General features: G+C 32.2%; 1 protein-coding gene across 1 annotated transcript in view; it reads left to right on the top strand.

The window, feature by feature from the left end:
• SEMA3A (semaphorin 3A) overlaps positions 1 to 14363 on the top strand; it is a 534862-nt gene that overhangs the window by 174334 nt on the left and 346165 nt on the right. Inside the window, exon 3 of the mRNA XM_005550353.5 lies at positions 5577 to 5661. The gene's annotated coding sequence lies outside the window, so the exon portion shown is untranslated. The remainder of the gene's footprint in view (positions 1 to 5576; positions 5662 to 14363) is intronic.

A 14363-nucleotide genomic window follows, 5' to 3' on the forward strand; every position in this document is an offset into this window, starting at 1 on the left:
AGGGAAATATTGTTTCAGTGTAATTTTTTTAAAAACCTTCAGGAACGATCTTTTACCACTGGGACTTTCTTCATGACCTTTTCATGAACAAAAACTGTCCCAAGAAATTTTTCCAGGCTGATGTAAAGTTTGTGGAAAAAGGCATTAAGAACTTTATTTAAGGCAGCAATTTTCCTAAAGAATCTTAACTGAAGGACACATATGTTAATTTTCTATTTGTATATTCTTTATGATCTCACTGAAAAATAAAAAATGATCAAATTTTGAGTTTCAGGTTTCTACTCTAGAGACCATCAACAACAAATTAGGTTTAGAAGTTGCTTACTTAAAAGATAGATACCATACACATTCAAGACCAATTACATTTATTTTCAGCCTGCATCAGAGGCAGTATAAGACGAGATGATACAGAGGTGTTGTAGGTCTTCTGATGTCCTAGGTGTCATTTCTTTGTTTTGGTGGCGTCACCCCATAATATTTTAAATATATGAAAATTTACCTTTGCCCAATATTAAGCATTATGGGTTTTCATGTTTGCAAAAATTGGAAAACATTTTATAAATGTGTGTTTTCACTTCATTACAATTGTCCATAATCTTAAAAAATAATTATTATGCATATTGGGAGATACTTGCAAAGGGAGAAAATCTCACTATGAAAAGGTTTCAGTTGAGCAACTGATAAGTTTGGGGGTAAATTAATAGACATTTAGCTAAAATTTCTTAGTTTTTAATTTGCATATCTTTTTTAATAGAAACTAAAGCATTTTTCAAAATTTAAATATTTTTCTGGGTACTGGAAAAGTGTACTTGCCTTCCTTGAGCAATGTTCTATGGTGCCTAAGGTATATCTCAACCCCTGAAGTGTGTACCATAAATCTTTACCATTCATCTTTAATCTTCTCTTCATAGACTTGGGAGCACAAAAATCCCTGTAATCTGATTTAGATTCTTTCTTCTACATTTGCTAAGCATTCAGTATATATGGCCATCATTATACTTATCACATACTACAATGTACTAACTTTATTTGTGTGACTCCCTCTGTAAAACAGAGGAAAGGAGATGGGAACACATTCCTTCATTTACTCAAATACATACATTTATTCTAATAGAGACATTCACATAAAATGTATATTCGTTAGAGATTTTTTAATGTAACTCCCTGAAGGCACTGTTCTATTCACTGAGGGTATGGAAGCAACTAAAAAACAAGCCCCGCCAGCTAAAAGGTTATATTTTGGTTGTATGTCTAATTTAATTTTGCACCTGAAACCTTGCCTGATATAGTATGTTTAAAAAGTATTTTCAGATTATTAATAAAATATTGAAATTGCATGTTTAAAGATAAGATTGTTTGAAATTACTTAAATTTACATAATTTTAGTATACATTCAATATTCAGTATAACAACTTCAAGCCATTAGAAATATGTATATTTATATAATATATATAATATATGTTATTATATATTAGAAATATAATAATATATAACATTATATAAAAATATATATATTACATCTACTAATTCTAATAAAAATCACTTGGAAATCTGCATGTGAAATGAAATTAAACCTTAATTGATTCATTTTTAATTTATTTGTATCTATTGCCCAAATTACCTCATCTTCCCACCCTCTCATGAGAGACAATATTTTCAGATTATTAATAAAATATTGAAATTGCATGTTTAAAGATAAGATTGTTTGAAATTACTTAAATTTACATAATTTTAGTATACATTCAATATTCAGTATAACAACATCAAGCCATTAGAAATATGTATATTTATATAATATATATAATATATGTTATTATATATTAGAAATATAATAATATATAACATTATATAAAATATATATATTACATCTACTAATTCTAATAAAAATCACTTGGAAATCTGCATGTGAAATGAAATTAAACCTTAATTGATTCATTTTTAATTTATTTGTATCTATTGCCCAAATTACCTCATTTTCCCACCTCTCATGAGAGACAAATGGAAGGCGAAATGGATGGAGAGAAGAGAAAGAAAGGGAAATATTTTAAATTTGGAATGAACTTTTCTAGCAATATTAATGACAGCTTTAAGTCTTTCCAATAATTTCACTATGTTATTTTAAAAGAAAATGACCAGTGTAAGTTGCAGTTCTAACTGCTAGTAAATCATGGCTTAATGAAAACAAGTACAGCAGAAAGCATAATATTTTATTTGTCCTTAGTACGGCCCTGTAAGAACTAGCAGACATCAGATTTGTCTAAGTCACAACTCCTTTAGAATTTCCAGGAGAACACCAGGATCAAAGAAAAGAAATAGATAAGATAAAGAATTATCATCTATTTGTAGTAGGAGTTTCCCATTTAAGTTTTACTTTTTACTATCATTTAGAACAAGTGAAAAGTATGCTTGTTAGGAATCTTTACCTGACACTAATGGAACCTCTTTTGACAGATTTTTTTTAAAAGAAAAATTATATGGTGTGAATTAAAACAAACAAAAAAAAAGACTGTCGGGTTGAATCAGTTATTTTGTATCTACCGGTACCTGCTTGGCTCACATAATTTCCCCAAAAATAGGTGAAAAACTCATTTGTACCAGCAGATTATCTACATTATTAGAGAAGATGTATATTTTTTCTCGTTAGACATGTATATTCTAATTGTCATTACAGGACTGAATTCAACAATATTCTGTGTATTAGAGTGATATTTTCGACCAACATGATGACTGCATTGAGTCAATATGGAATGGAGATACCTGAAATAGTTAAAACCTCCATTGTGTAATTAGGTTATTTTAATTATATTTAACGTAGCTTATGTATGTTTTCTACAATATTTTGATTTGATCAATACACTTTTTTAAAATAAGAATTGTATTTTATAGATCTTGCCAATGTTTGCAGTTGATTTTCTTATCATTTAAATTTGGTTTATATTTATAACCATATTTTATTTTACATCTTCATATTTCTCTCATCACCCTTCTCTCACGCATTGCTTGCTGACTTTATTGCTGTTTCTGGAATAGTCAATTCATGATCTTGCCTCAGGGTCTTTGTATTTATTGCCCCTTCGGTTTAGTAAACACTTCCTCAAAATATCAGCATAGTCTTCCTTCAGGTCTCAGATAAAATGTTACCAATACAGAAGACTGCCCTGACCGTCCCAAGCAAATGAATACTGGGATTCCTTCTATCCTGTCATTTCATAACACTGAGTATGTCAGAAAGAAGCCTGCGCGTGGTATATGTTCTACAGGCCACCGCTGGTTAGGATCAAGGGAGAAAGGCTGACCCATTGCTAGACTAGAGGGGTCCATCAGTAGAAGTCAAGAGGAATTTACACACCCTTTGCTGTGTCAGAGAAGCCCATCCTCAAGAGTTAAGTGGACACCTGAACAATCTGAACACTCCTGACATAACCTTATAACCATCTCTCTGTTCCCACTGACCTCCATAGCCTCATCACTATTGTCTGCTTAGGAAAAATTAGGACTTAACTCATCATGTTCATTTTCTCATTTTATGTCAGTCACCAGAAGGAACTCAGAACTTCCAAGTCATTCCTGATCCCTAAGACTCTAATCCTCATCCTCTAATTTTCTCTGTCTCTGGATACTCTTTCACTGTCCTCTCTGGAACTCAACAACAAAGCCCTTTTATCTTTCACTTCTGTATATTTCCCCCTTATCATCACCCCAAATGAAGCCTGATGACTCTGCATCACACACCGACTTTTAAAAGGTGGATATTTTGGCTGGGTGTGGTGGCTCACGCCTGTAATCCCGCACTTTGGAAGGCTGAGGCAGGTGGATCACCTGAGATCAGGAGTTCAAGACCAGCATGGCCAACATGGTGAAACCCTGTCTATACTGAAAATAAAAAAGTTAGCCGGGTGTGGGAGCAGGTGCCTGTAATCCCAACTACTTGGGAGACTGAGGCAGGAGAATTGCTTGAACCTGGAAGGCGGAGGTTGCAGTGAGCTGAGATGACGCCATTGCACTCCAGCCTGGGCGACAAGGGTGAAACTCCAACTAAAAAAAAAAAAAAAGTGATATTTTTCTCACATTCCACTTAAGTTACTGAGATTGGGATTGGTATAACGTTCTTTGCTCCTCAGTGCCACTTCCTGATCAGTACCATTTCTCCTCCCTGAAATCTCCTAGCTATGTTCTCCAGACATCAGTAGATATTCTCTGCTACTCTGCTACTACCCCTTAGAGAAATCTTCCACCAACCTCGGGCCCCTTCTCCTCTTCTGTTAAGATTTTAGCTGTAGCTTACTGTCAGTGTCTTCAACTCCATTCTTGTCATATATTATAGCAATTCTAATAACCACCCAGATGAGTCTTCAAAAATTCTAGTTCCTCAGTTGATTGACTCCTCTCCCACAAAGAACTTGTTTTTCATCTAATCACTAGCTTCAAATAATTTCACCATCTCATGATGCATGTATCCAAGGGATGTTTGGTATGGTATTGACATTTGAGTTTTAAATGCTTGTATATACATTTGGGGTACCATTTTCTGATAACTTACCTATACACCTAGCATAAATTATTTGCCTAAATTAATTCACTAAATTTTATCTAATCCTATCACAGCATAAGAGATCCAATAAATGTCTGCTGAAAAATGCATATAGGATAATATATTCTATTTTTAAATATATGGTAATATAGAAATATTCTATATTTCTCAAAATAGTACAGTAAGAAAAAAACAAGGACTGGAAACACACACTACTTTAGAACCTGTATCTTTTTTTTTTTTTACTTTAATAAGATTAAAATGTTTAATAAGGTTAATAAGTTAGCTAATGAACCTCCATTGCATACTTTTTTTGTTTTCACCAAATTTTACTTTTTTGTCAAATATGTTAATTCTTTGGCCCAGCTTTGAATTGTCTTTATTTTCTTTTCTAAGTTGTTTACATTATTTATTCAACTATGAAATGTGTACAACTAATGTTACAAAGCATCTATTTTAGTATAGTGAAGTTTTCCAAAGCACTTTTTAAATTTCACGTTTGAAAAATCCAATTATTTAAAATTTCTATTTACTTTAAATATTCGGTATATTTCCTTTATCCAGAAAAAGAGGAAAAGCTTTTGTTAAAGTGAAATCTGGTTACTTACTAACAGTGCCATGAAATTACTGCTTAGCTGGGTTGTCAGTGTGAGCCTTTCATCATCAGCGGTGACAAATGTTAATGACATCATAGTATTATGGGCAAATCAATAGAACATGTTAGTGTTTCACCTAATTCTCAAATAAATCAGTTATTCTTTAGTAGAGCCAGAGCCTAAATAATGAATTATTTCAAACTACATCAAATCCGATTAGTGATTACAAATTGTCATTTGTTTGGATGAGCCGGAGTAAAATGTTTGCAAAATTCAGTACCTGCTTTCCATAATTCCTTTACCTTCATACATTACATTATCCCACACAAGACAGAGGGGTTGTTTGAAGAAATTTAAACTGACTTTTAATTAAGTGGAGCATATATTAATTGATTGGTAATTGTTTGATTTATATTAAATTTTAAGAATAAACTTGTTTATTTTTATAGGGTATTTAAAGTGTCCAGGTACTTACAATAACAAGTTGGACTGAACACATGTACCTCAGGAATTAAGAATTTTTCCTAAAAGAAGGTAAGATAATTAAACTTATGCACATTTGCATGTTAATAAGTTTTAGTGAAAATTTAGAGATACTTCTGTGCTTCTGTGGCATATAATTTATAAGATAATTTTTAAAAATTAAGAGCACTTTCTTTTTTTGTTTATATAATCTTCTGTAGAATTACTTGGGTAGATGAGAGGGCTCCAACATTTAAAATAAAAATCAGTTTGTAGGAATTGCCATTCAAAATGTTAAGAGGTGGATTACTACCACCATTTTGGTTAAAAAACAAAACAAAACAAAACAAAACAAAAAAACACCTCCATACTTGGGAATTTCACTGGGTTTGTGATGTTCCCCAGGAGCCACAGAGCAGAGATAGCTAGAATGTGAGCATATTTCTGTCCACAAAAACCCTTTGGCTAACCTGCCCCTTCTACATTTCTTGGCCCACATATGGTTACTATCATCCAGAATCCACTCAAAGGCTGAGTGCCACACTGAGGGTGGAGAAGTCAGTTTATAATGTGTTACACCATCTTAATTTTGACCTCACGTGTGAGATTGAAATATCACCTGTAAAGTAAAATACAGTCAGGAAATCCGAATGTGTACATACCGTATTACTTATTTTAAGGCTTTTCAACCATGAAGGTTTCTCAGGATTCATTTCATTGTATAAAGTAGGAAGAAAATTTGGCAACATTAAGTTTACCATTCCACCATGGTTACATATGTTGCTATTAGAAGGAATGGCTACAATGAACAAAGAAATGAAAACACATTCTTGATGATCTATATTGTATGGGACTGTTAAGAGAAAATAACATTTAATTTAAATATGTTTCTTTTTCTCTTATGGAAGTTTGAGTAGAATGAAATTCATTTGTCAATTTTGTTTTGATTTTTATTACAGTAAATCTGAAGAATTCACAATTTTATTGGGTTCCTTTTGGTTTAACTGGATGATTATTCCCATTTAATGTGAACGAATACATTTGTCTCTAGGTTATCCACATTAGTACCAATAAAAGTAAAAATTTTATGAAAAAATATGCAATGCTATATGGAAACATCATTTACAGACACAAAAACATTTATCACATAAGGCAAAAATTTTTGAAATCGTTAGAGTTCACATCAAGTTGGTAAGGATGTTTGATGCTTTTATGGGAAATATACCTCATATCTTTAGAATTGGTAGAGCACTAAAAACTTCGAAAATGACTTGTCGTGCCACTTCTCTAATACATACATATTCATTTATACATACATATATACACATATATGTAAATTTATATGTGCATATATACATATATGAATAAATACATATGTGTATATAGTCATTATTTGGCTAGAATAATTTTCAGACTTCCACAATACTAATTTTCTGGATGTTATTTTTCATGAGGGCATCATACACACACAGACTAAACACTTGCTTCCTTTTTCAGTAAATAATAAACCTCTGCTCCTCCACTTACAACTACTTCCAAGTTCACCAGTAAAGGAGGCAAAATTCATGAGATGAATTTCCTGAGTAATAATTAAAATCTGTTTCAAATGTATAAAGGCCAAAGTTATACATAGACCTGGTGTCGCTGTCATTGCCACCATTGTCTTGTAATGTTTATTTGGAATCAAGCCAGTTCTTAAAAATTAATTTATAAAAACATCAAGAGCTCATATGGATGAGTCTTAAATGACTGAATGCAATTGACAATATACATATTGAATTGAAACAGGATAGTGTATAGAAGTCAACCAATGAAAATTTATAAAATATTTAGCAAATCTAACTAAAATCTGATGAAATTTTGCTTCCAGATATTGCATCTAATAGAACTATTTGCAGAACTTAATTTATGATTTTAAGTTTTGGGTAACACACATATAAACTAGCATACATAAATATCAATTGGTTGGAAAATATCTGGTCATCTCAAATTGGGGGCTATCAGACCTTCATTTTATCTATTCTTTTTGCTTTTTTTTTTTTTTTTTTTTTTTTTTTTAATGGAAGTAACCTGAAAAAGAATTGTTAACATATCAAATGAGTTTTGAAATAACTTATATAAATAATGATTTAAAAACATAGACAATGTATTTTTCTTGTCTATCAGTAAATAACTTATTTGCTTAAGCAATGCCTACATAGCAGGATCCACGATAAATCTATTTCCTCTTCCAAATCTGAGAATAGTTCTGCCATGGTTGACTATTCCCTCAACATGACTCCACATATGTTTGATTCTAAACAAATTCTAGATTAAATATATAAATGCCTTACTAGCAATCTCATAATAAAGATTTCAAGCATTTATTTTAAAAGTGGAAAGTAAATAAAATTCCACATTAGCTAAAAGTGAAATTGAAAATATGTAGATAACAAGGAAATAGATAAAAACCAGAATGCTAAGATCAACAGTAGTATATAATTTGCTATTTCAAGTTTAAATGCATTTATTTTTATATGATCATTGAATAAGTTTGATCTGGTTTGCATGTAAATGATCTCATATGAGATTGCACTACAGATTCAGATAGTACTGGAATTCCAAGCTGTATCAGTATTTGACTTTGAGAAAATTATTCTACCTTATTTCATTTTCTCATTGATATATTAGTGCTGGTAGTACTTAATTTTATTTGCTTAAACTTATCCAAATATTTTGAAACATTTTATAAATTGAATTTTGAAATAGTTTTTTCTTTTCTGTGATTAGTTTTGAAACTATATTCATTTTATTTGTAAAAGCATTCTACTGTTTTTAATGGTTGTTTGAGTATGTCTTATTTTTCTTTTCAAGATTGTAAGCTTCTTGAAGTGAAAAATACTTTTCTTCTTTTTTTTTGAAAAGCATTCTTTATTTGGCAAGTAATTATTTATTATAACACTTTTCAAAAATTGTATTATTGATTGATCCTCATAATCCGGTGAAGTACTTGGAGCAGATAGAAAATTACCCATATATTTTGGGTGAGGAAACAGGTTCAGAGAGTGTATAAGTGACTTGGATAAGGCTAATGAAGCAGAGCCAGGATTAGAAACTAGAACATGACTTCTGATTCTGTGCCTTCTCCCAGTATACTTCAGAGCTTTCTGCTTCAATATATTATATAATTGAATGTTTACTTCACACATTTTTTCAGAAATACATCTATTTTGTAAATTAAAGCATTTCTGCCCATGTTTCTGGTTTTTAAACACCTTCCTCCATGAGGAGCTTCTTTTGAATGCTTTATGAACCTCTATTTTTTTCTTCCTTATGTCTGCCTCCACACACCAGTTTAAAGGGACAGACAATATTACTTCAGTGAGTGAAAGAAAGAATAAGAACCTTTTGGTATAGAAATATTGCCAGTGAATTGAGTTAAAACAAAACCATTAAGAACATTTAAGGCCGGGCGCGGTGGCTCAAGCCTGTAATCCCAGCACTTTGGGAGGCCGAGACGGGCGGATCACGAGGTCAGGAGATCGAGACCATCCTGGCTAACATGGTGAAACCCCGTCTCTACTAAAAATACAAAAAATTAGCCGGGCGCGGTGGCAGGTGCCTGTAGTCCCAGCTACTCGGGAGGCTGAGGCAGGAGAATGGCGTGAACCCGGGAGGCGGAGCTTGCAGTGAGCTGAGATCTGGCCACTGCACTCCAGCCTGGGCGACAGAGCGAGACTCCGTCTCAAAAAAAAAAAAAAAAAAAAAAGAACATTTAAAATTCTCTAGGAAATGTTAGGATGGATGCTCCCAAACTTACAATGGGATTATGTTCTGATAAATCCACACATAGTTGAAAATATAGTAAGTTGAAAATGCATTTAATACAACTAACCTACCAAACATGGTAGCGTAGCCTGAACTACATTAAATATGCTCAGACACTTATATTAGCCTAAAGTCAGACAAAATTATCTAACACAAAGCTATTTTATAATACAATGTTGAATACCTCATGTAATTTATTGAGTGGTGTACTGAAAGTGACAAACGGAATGATTGTATGGGTATTCCAAGTACAGATTCTATTGAATGTGTATCACTTCTGCATCATTGTGAAGTTGAAAAACTTTTAAATTGAACCAGCACCAGGTCGGGGACCATCCGTATTTAACAAACTAATACCTTTTTTTTTTTTTTTTTCAAATGAAGAATAGTCAGTATGTTCACCTATTATTTTAGCTGTTACTAATTGTTACTTAATTTTGATTTTCAAATAAGTTGTCTTACCTTATACCATATTTATATCTCAGTCTGTTTTCTGATCACTTACAAGATGTTTGATGGAACTAGAATATGTTTTCCCTATTTAAAAATTCCTAGACTTTTTTTTTTTTTTTTTTTTTTTTTTTTTTTTTTTTTTTTAAGAGATGGCTTGGGCATACTAAGAAAATTATGCTGCAAGTGAGTTCAAATTCAGTTTTAGTAACAAGTAACCTTGGTGACCCAGTCAAGTAGCAAGTTCTTACCTCATGGCCTTGACTCAAATGTTAGTATCCACAGGGTCATAAAGAGTGCTTAGAGGCTTGGTTTGCCCCAGAGAAAATCTAGCATACATGCCTAACCTCCTCTGCTCCCAGTGAGGGTGGGGATTGGAATGGCTATGAGTAGGTGTGGAATGTCACCTACCTCTTTGAAAAACTTCATTGCATGTTTTCACAAGTCCAACTTCAAATTCAGATGGAGTAGTTTATTTATTTATTTTGCTGGCTAATTAGTTCTTCTTTCCTCAAACTGTTCTTTTGTTTTTCTTTTTCTTTGATAATCTGTACTAAATGTTTTTAGGTCTACAGAATTTCTGAGCCAGAAGGAACTTAGAAAAATCATCTCAGTGTTTACATTAAGAAAGTGGGACAAAGATGAATACAAATTACAGAAACCAAGAACCCCAAACCCCAAATCTAATTCTACATTTGTTGCCCTTATGTAGTAAGATCTGGCTCTCAAGATATTCCTTTTACTAAACTTTCTTTTTCATTTATTTTGGGGATTTTTTGATAGGTTCCATTATTTCCATTATTTATTATCATTGTCATAAGTAGCAATTTTTGTTTTTGTGAACAAAATAAATTTGTGACCCCCTGTTCTACCAATAAAAGTCTGTCAATGAGTAAAATTAATGGAGCAAGAAAGATTGGGTAATTTTAAAAATACACATCTAATATAGCACTTCAGAAAACCACTCTGTTTGGGGAAGGGGATTTTATGGCTGGCTAAATATTTGTTGATATATATATGAAAAGCAAAACACTCTGCATAAAACTCCTTGAGGTATGTAAAAATGTTTTGGTGGAGTCCTCTCTACATGTTTATTTTTCTTCATTAACTTAATTGAGGAATAATTTAAATGAAACAAGCTTCATCTATTTTAAAGTGCTCAGGTTTCTTGAGTTTTTATGAAGTGTATATCTTTTAAGCCATTATCACAAGCAAAATCTAGAATATTTTTATCACCCAGGAAAAATTCTTCCTCTTTCCTTTTTTGATACGCTGCATTAATTTGTATTTCATATAAATAAGTATATAAATATAAGTGTATACTTTTTCACTTAACAAATAATTTGTACATTTATCTATGACTTATGTGTATCAGTAGTTGATTTTTTTTTTTTATTACTGAATGGTAGTCCATTAAATGGATATACTATATGGATATACATTTGGCTATTCATTCACTTGATGGATATATAGTTGTGTCCATCTTTTGTCCTTTGTGAATTGCTTTCCTATGAGTATTTGTATACAAGTCTTTGTATGAATATGTGTTTTCATTTAGTTTGAAAAAATACGTGGACTGGAAAATCAGGGTCATTTGATAGGTGTATGTTTAACTTTGAAGAAATGACAGTTTTCCAAAACGGTTGTACCGTTTGACATTTTCCTGAGCAGTGTGTGAGAGTTCCTGTCGCTCCTCATCAGGGCTCTGCAAATTATAATTCTTAAGCCAGATTCGGGTTTATTTGTAAATAGAAATATATGGGAATACAGACACACTTGTTTATGAATGAGCTGCTTTCATATTACAAAGGCAAAATTAAGTAATTGTGAAAGAGACCTTATGGCCATCAAACCATCAGATATTTACTATTCAGCCCTTAAAACAAAAATTTTGCTGTCCCCTGCTCTACATCCTAGCAAAACTTCATGTTTTGAGTCTTAAATGCGTATGTGGTGGTATCTAAATAGGTATTTAATTTGCATATGTCTGATAACTGATGATATTGAGCATATTTAAATTTGTATATTTACCATCTGCACATATCTTCTTTCTTTAAGTATCTATTCAAAACTTTTGCTCATCTTTTTTGTTGACTTTGTGGACCTATTATTATTGAATTACAGGAGCATTTTATGCATTCTGAAGACAAATTCTTTGATATATGCATGTGTGTGTTTTGTGAATATTTTCTACCATTCTGTGATTTTCTTTTTCAGTTTATTTTGAAAAGCAAAAATTTTATTATTGATGAAGTACAATATGTTTTTCTTCTTATTTTTTTCACTTGTGCTATTGAGTACTATTTAGGATGCCTTTGCTTACCCCAAGGTTAAAAAATTTTCTCCAATGTTTTCTTCTAAGAGTTTTATATTTGTATTCAAAGTTTATAATCTATTTATGATCTATTTAACTCTGCTACCCTACAGGAAAAACATCTCCTGAAATTTTTATTGAAATTTTTTAATCCATGAAACAATTAATGCTCTCTGGATATCTTTTTACTATTAATTTCTAAATCTATGGTCAGAGAACATACTCTGATAGAAATAATTTAAATCTATTCAGAGTTGTTTTAAGGCCCAGAATGTGTAGATCTAAGTGACTGGTCCATCGCATTACTTTTCAGTTAATGACTATATCCTCTAAAAATGTCAATTAGGTCAAGATGCTTCAAAGCATTATTTAGATGCACCAAGATTTCATCAATATTTTTGGTTCTTTTTAAAAATAAAATCTCTTATAATAACTATGCAATGTTCTTTCTCTTCCTTCAATTCAGTCAAGTATTCGTTTGTACTTTGTAATTCTTTTAAAGACTTATAAATTGACTATTTTGTTATCATCCAATATTTATTTTTATATTTGATAATGTTTTTGCTTTTTGTCTATTTTAGCTGACATTCATATAGTCATTCCAGCATTCTCATGCTTATTATTTGTGTCTTCATTTTAAGCCATATGTGTAGTACTGCTGTTGAATATTTAAAATATTCTGATTTCTGTTTCTATGTAACGTGTATCCCCTACCAAAATAAAAAGCTTTTAGGATTTTATTTTTATCACTGATATTTTCAAGTGTAATTATGTTATGCCTTTTGGATTTGTTTTATTTTGTTTTCATTACACTAAGGATTAAGTACACGCTTTCCACCTGAAAACTCATTCCCTTCAGTTATGGGAAATTTTCTGTGTATTTATAGCAAGATGTGTATATGTGTATGAAATGTATATATATATAGGAAATATATGCATATATGTTCTTCCCTCTAGTCTGTTAGTCCCAAAAATATGATATTTGACTTCTTTAACTGATCCACTAATTCTGTTTTATTTTTATTTTTTTCATTTTATTTTCTCCTTTATGAAAAGCTTTCTTGACTTTATCTTCCAACACTTCTACTGAAGTTCTTATTTCAGTTATCATAGTTTTAATTCCTAAGTTTCTTTTTCTTTCTTTTTTTTTTTTTTTTTTTTTGTGTGTGTGTGTGTGACTGAGTCTCATTCTAGTTGCCCAGGCTAGAGTGTGATGGTGTGATCTCGGCTCACTGCAACCTCCACCTCCCTGGTTCAAGCAATTCTCCTGCCTCAGCCTCGCAAGTAGCTGGGATTACAGGCATCCACCACCATGCCTGGCTAATTTTTTTGTATTTTTAGTAGAGACGAGGTTTCATCATGTTGGCCAGGCTGGTCTTGAACTCCTGACCTCAGATGATCCACCCGCCTCGGCCTCCCAAAGTGCTGGGATTACAGATGTGAACCACTGCACCCAGCTGTAAGTTTTTAATAGTTTTATTCATTTGTTTGCTTGTTTGTTTTTAATAGATTAAATGCATTTTCTTACTGCTAGAGAATATCATAGTTTTGACTTGACATGGTCTTCACGTTCCTCATTATTTCCTCCAAGTTCTCTTTATATTAGAGATTTTGGAGGGTTTTGTTCATTATTTATATTATCAGTTTTCCTCATGGTCAAGTAATGCTAAGCTGTCCATTGATATTTATAAGTGAGAAATAAAGCCATTTTTGAAAGTACTGTGCTGGGTGGGAGTTAGCCTGGGTATGAAAGAGGTTAGAGGGTGTTTTGTAGATTATCAGACTGCTGTTTATATTGACCAATAAGTGTATCCGTCTTTTTACTCAGGACTACCAAATGATTCGTCAGGGCTCTCTAGAGGGACAAAACTAGTCATATACATATATATACACATATATATGTGTGTATGTATATATATTTATATGTACTGGTTTAGATACATATGAAAGGGAGTTTATTAAAAGGAATTGAGTTACAGGATCACAAGGTAAAGCCCCACAATAGGCTGCCTGCAAGTTCTGCAAGCTAAGGAGCAAGGAAGCCAGTGGTGGATCAGTTCGAGTTCCGAGACCTCAAAAGTAGGGAAGCCGACAGTGCAACCTTCAGTCTGTGGCTGAAGGCCCAAGAGCCCCTGGAAAACCACTGATGTAAGTCCAAGAGTCCAAAAGCTGAAGAAATTGCAGTCTGATGTTCAAGGGCAGG

This window comes from Macaca fascicularis, chromosome 3, assembly GCF_037993035.2.
Source record: "Macaca fascicularis isolate 582-1 chromosome 3, T2T-MFA8v1.1".
Taxonomy (NCBI): domain Eukaryota; kingdom Metazoa; phylum Chordata; class Mammalia; order Primates; family Cercopithecidae; genus Macaca; species Macaca fascicularis.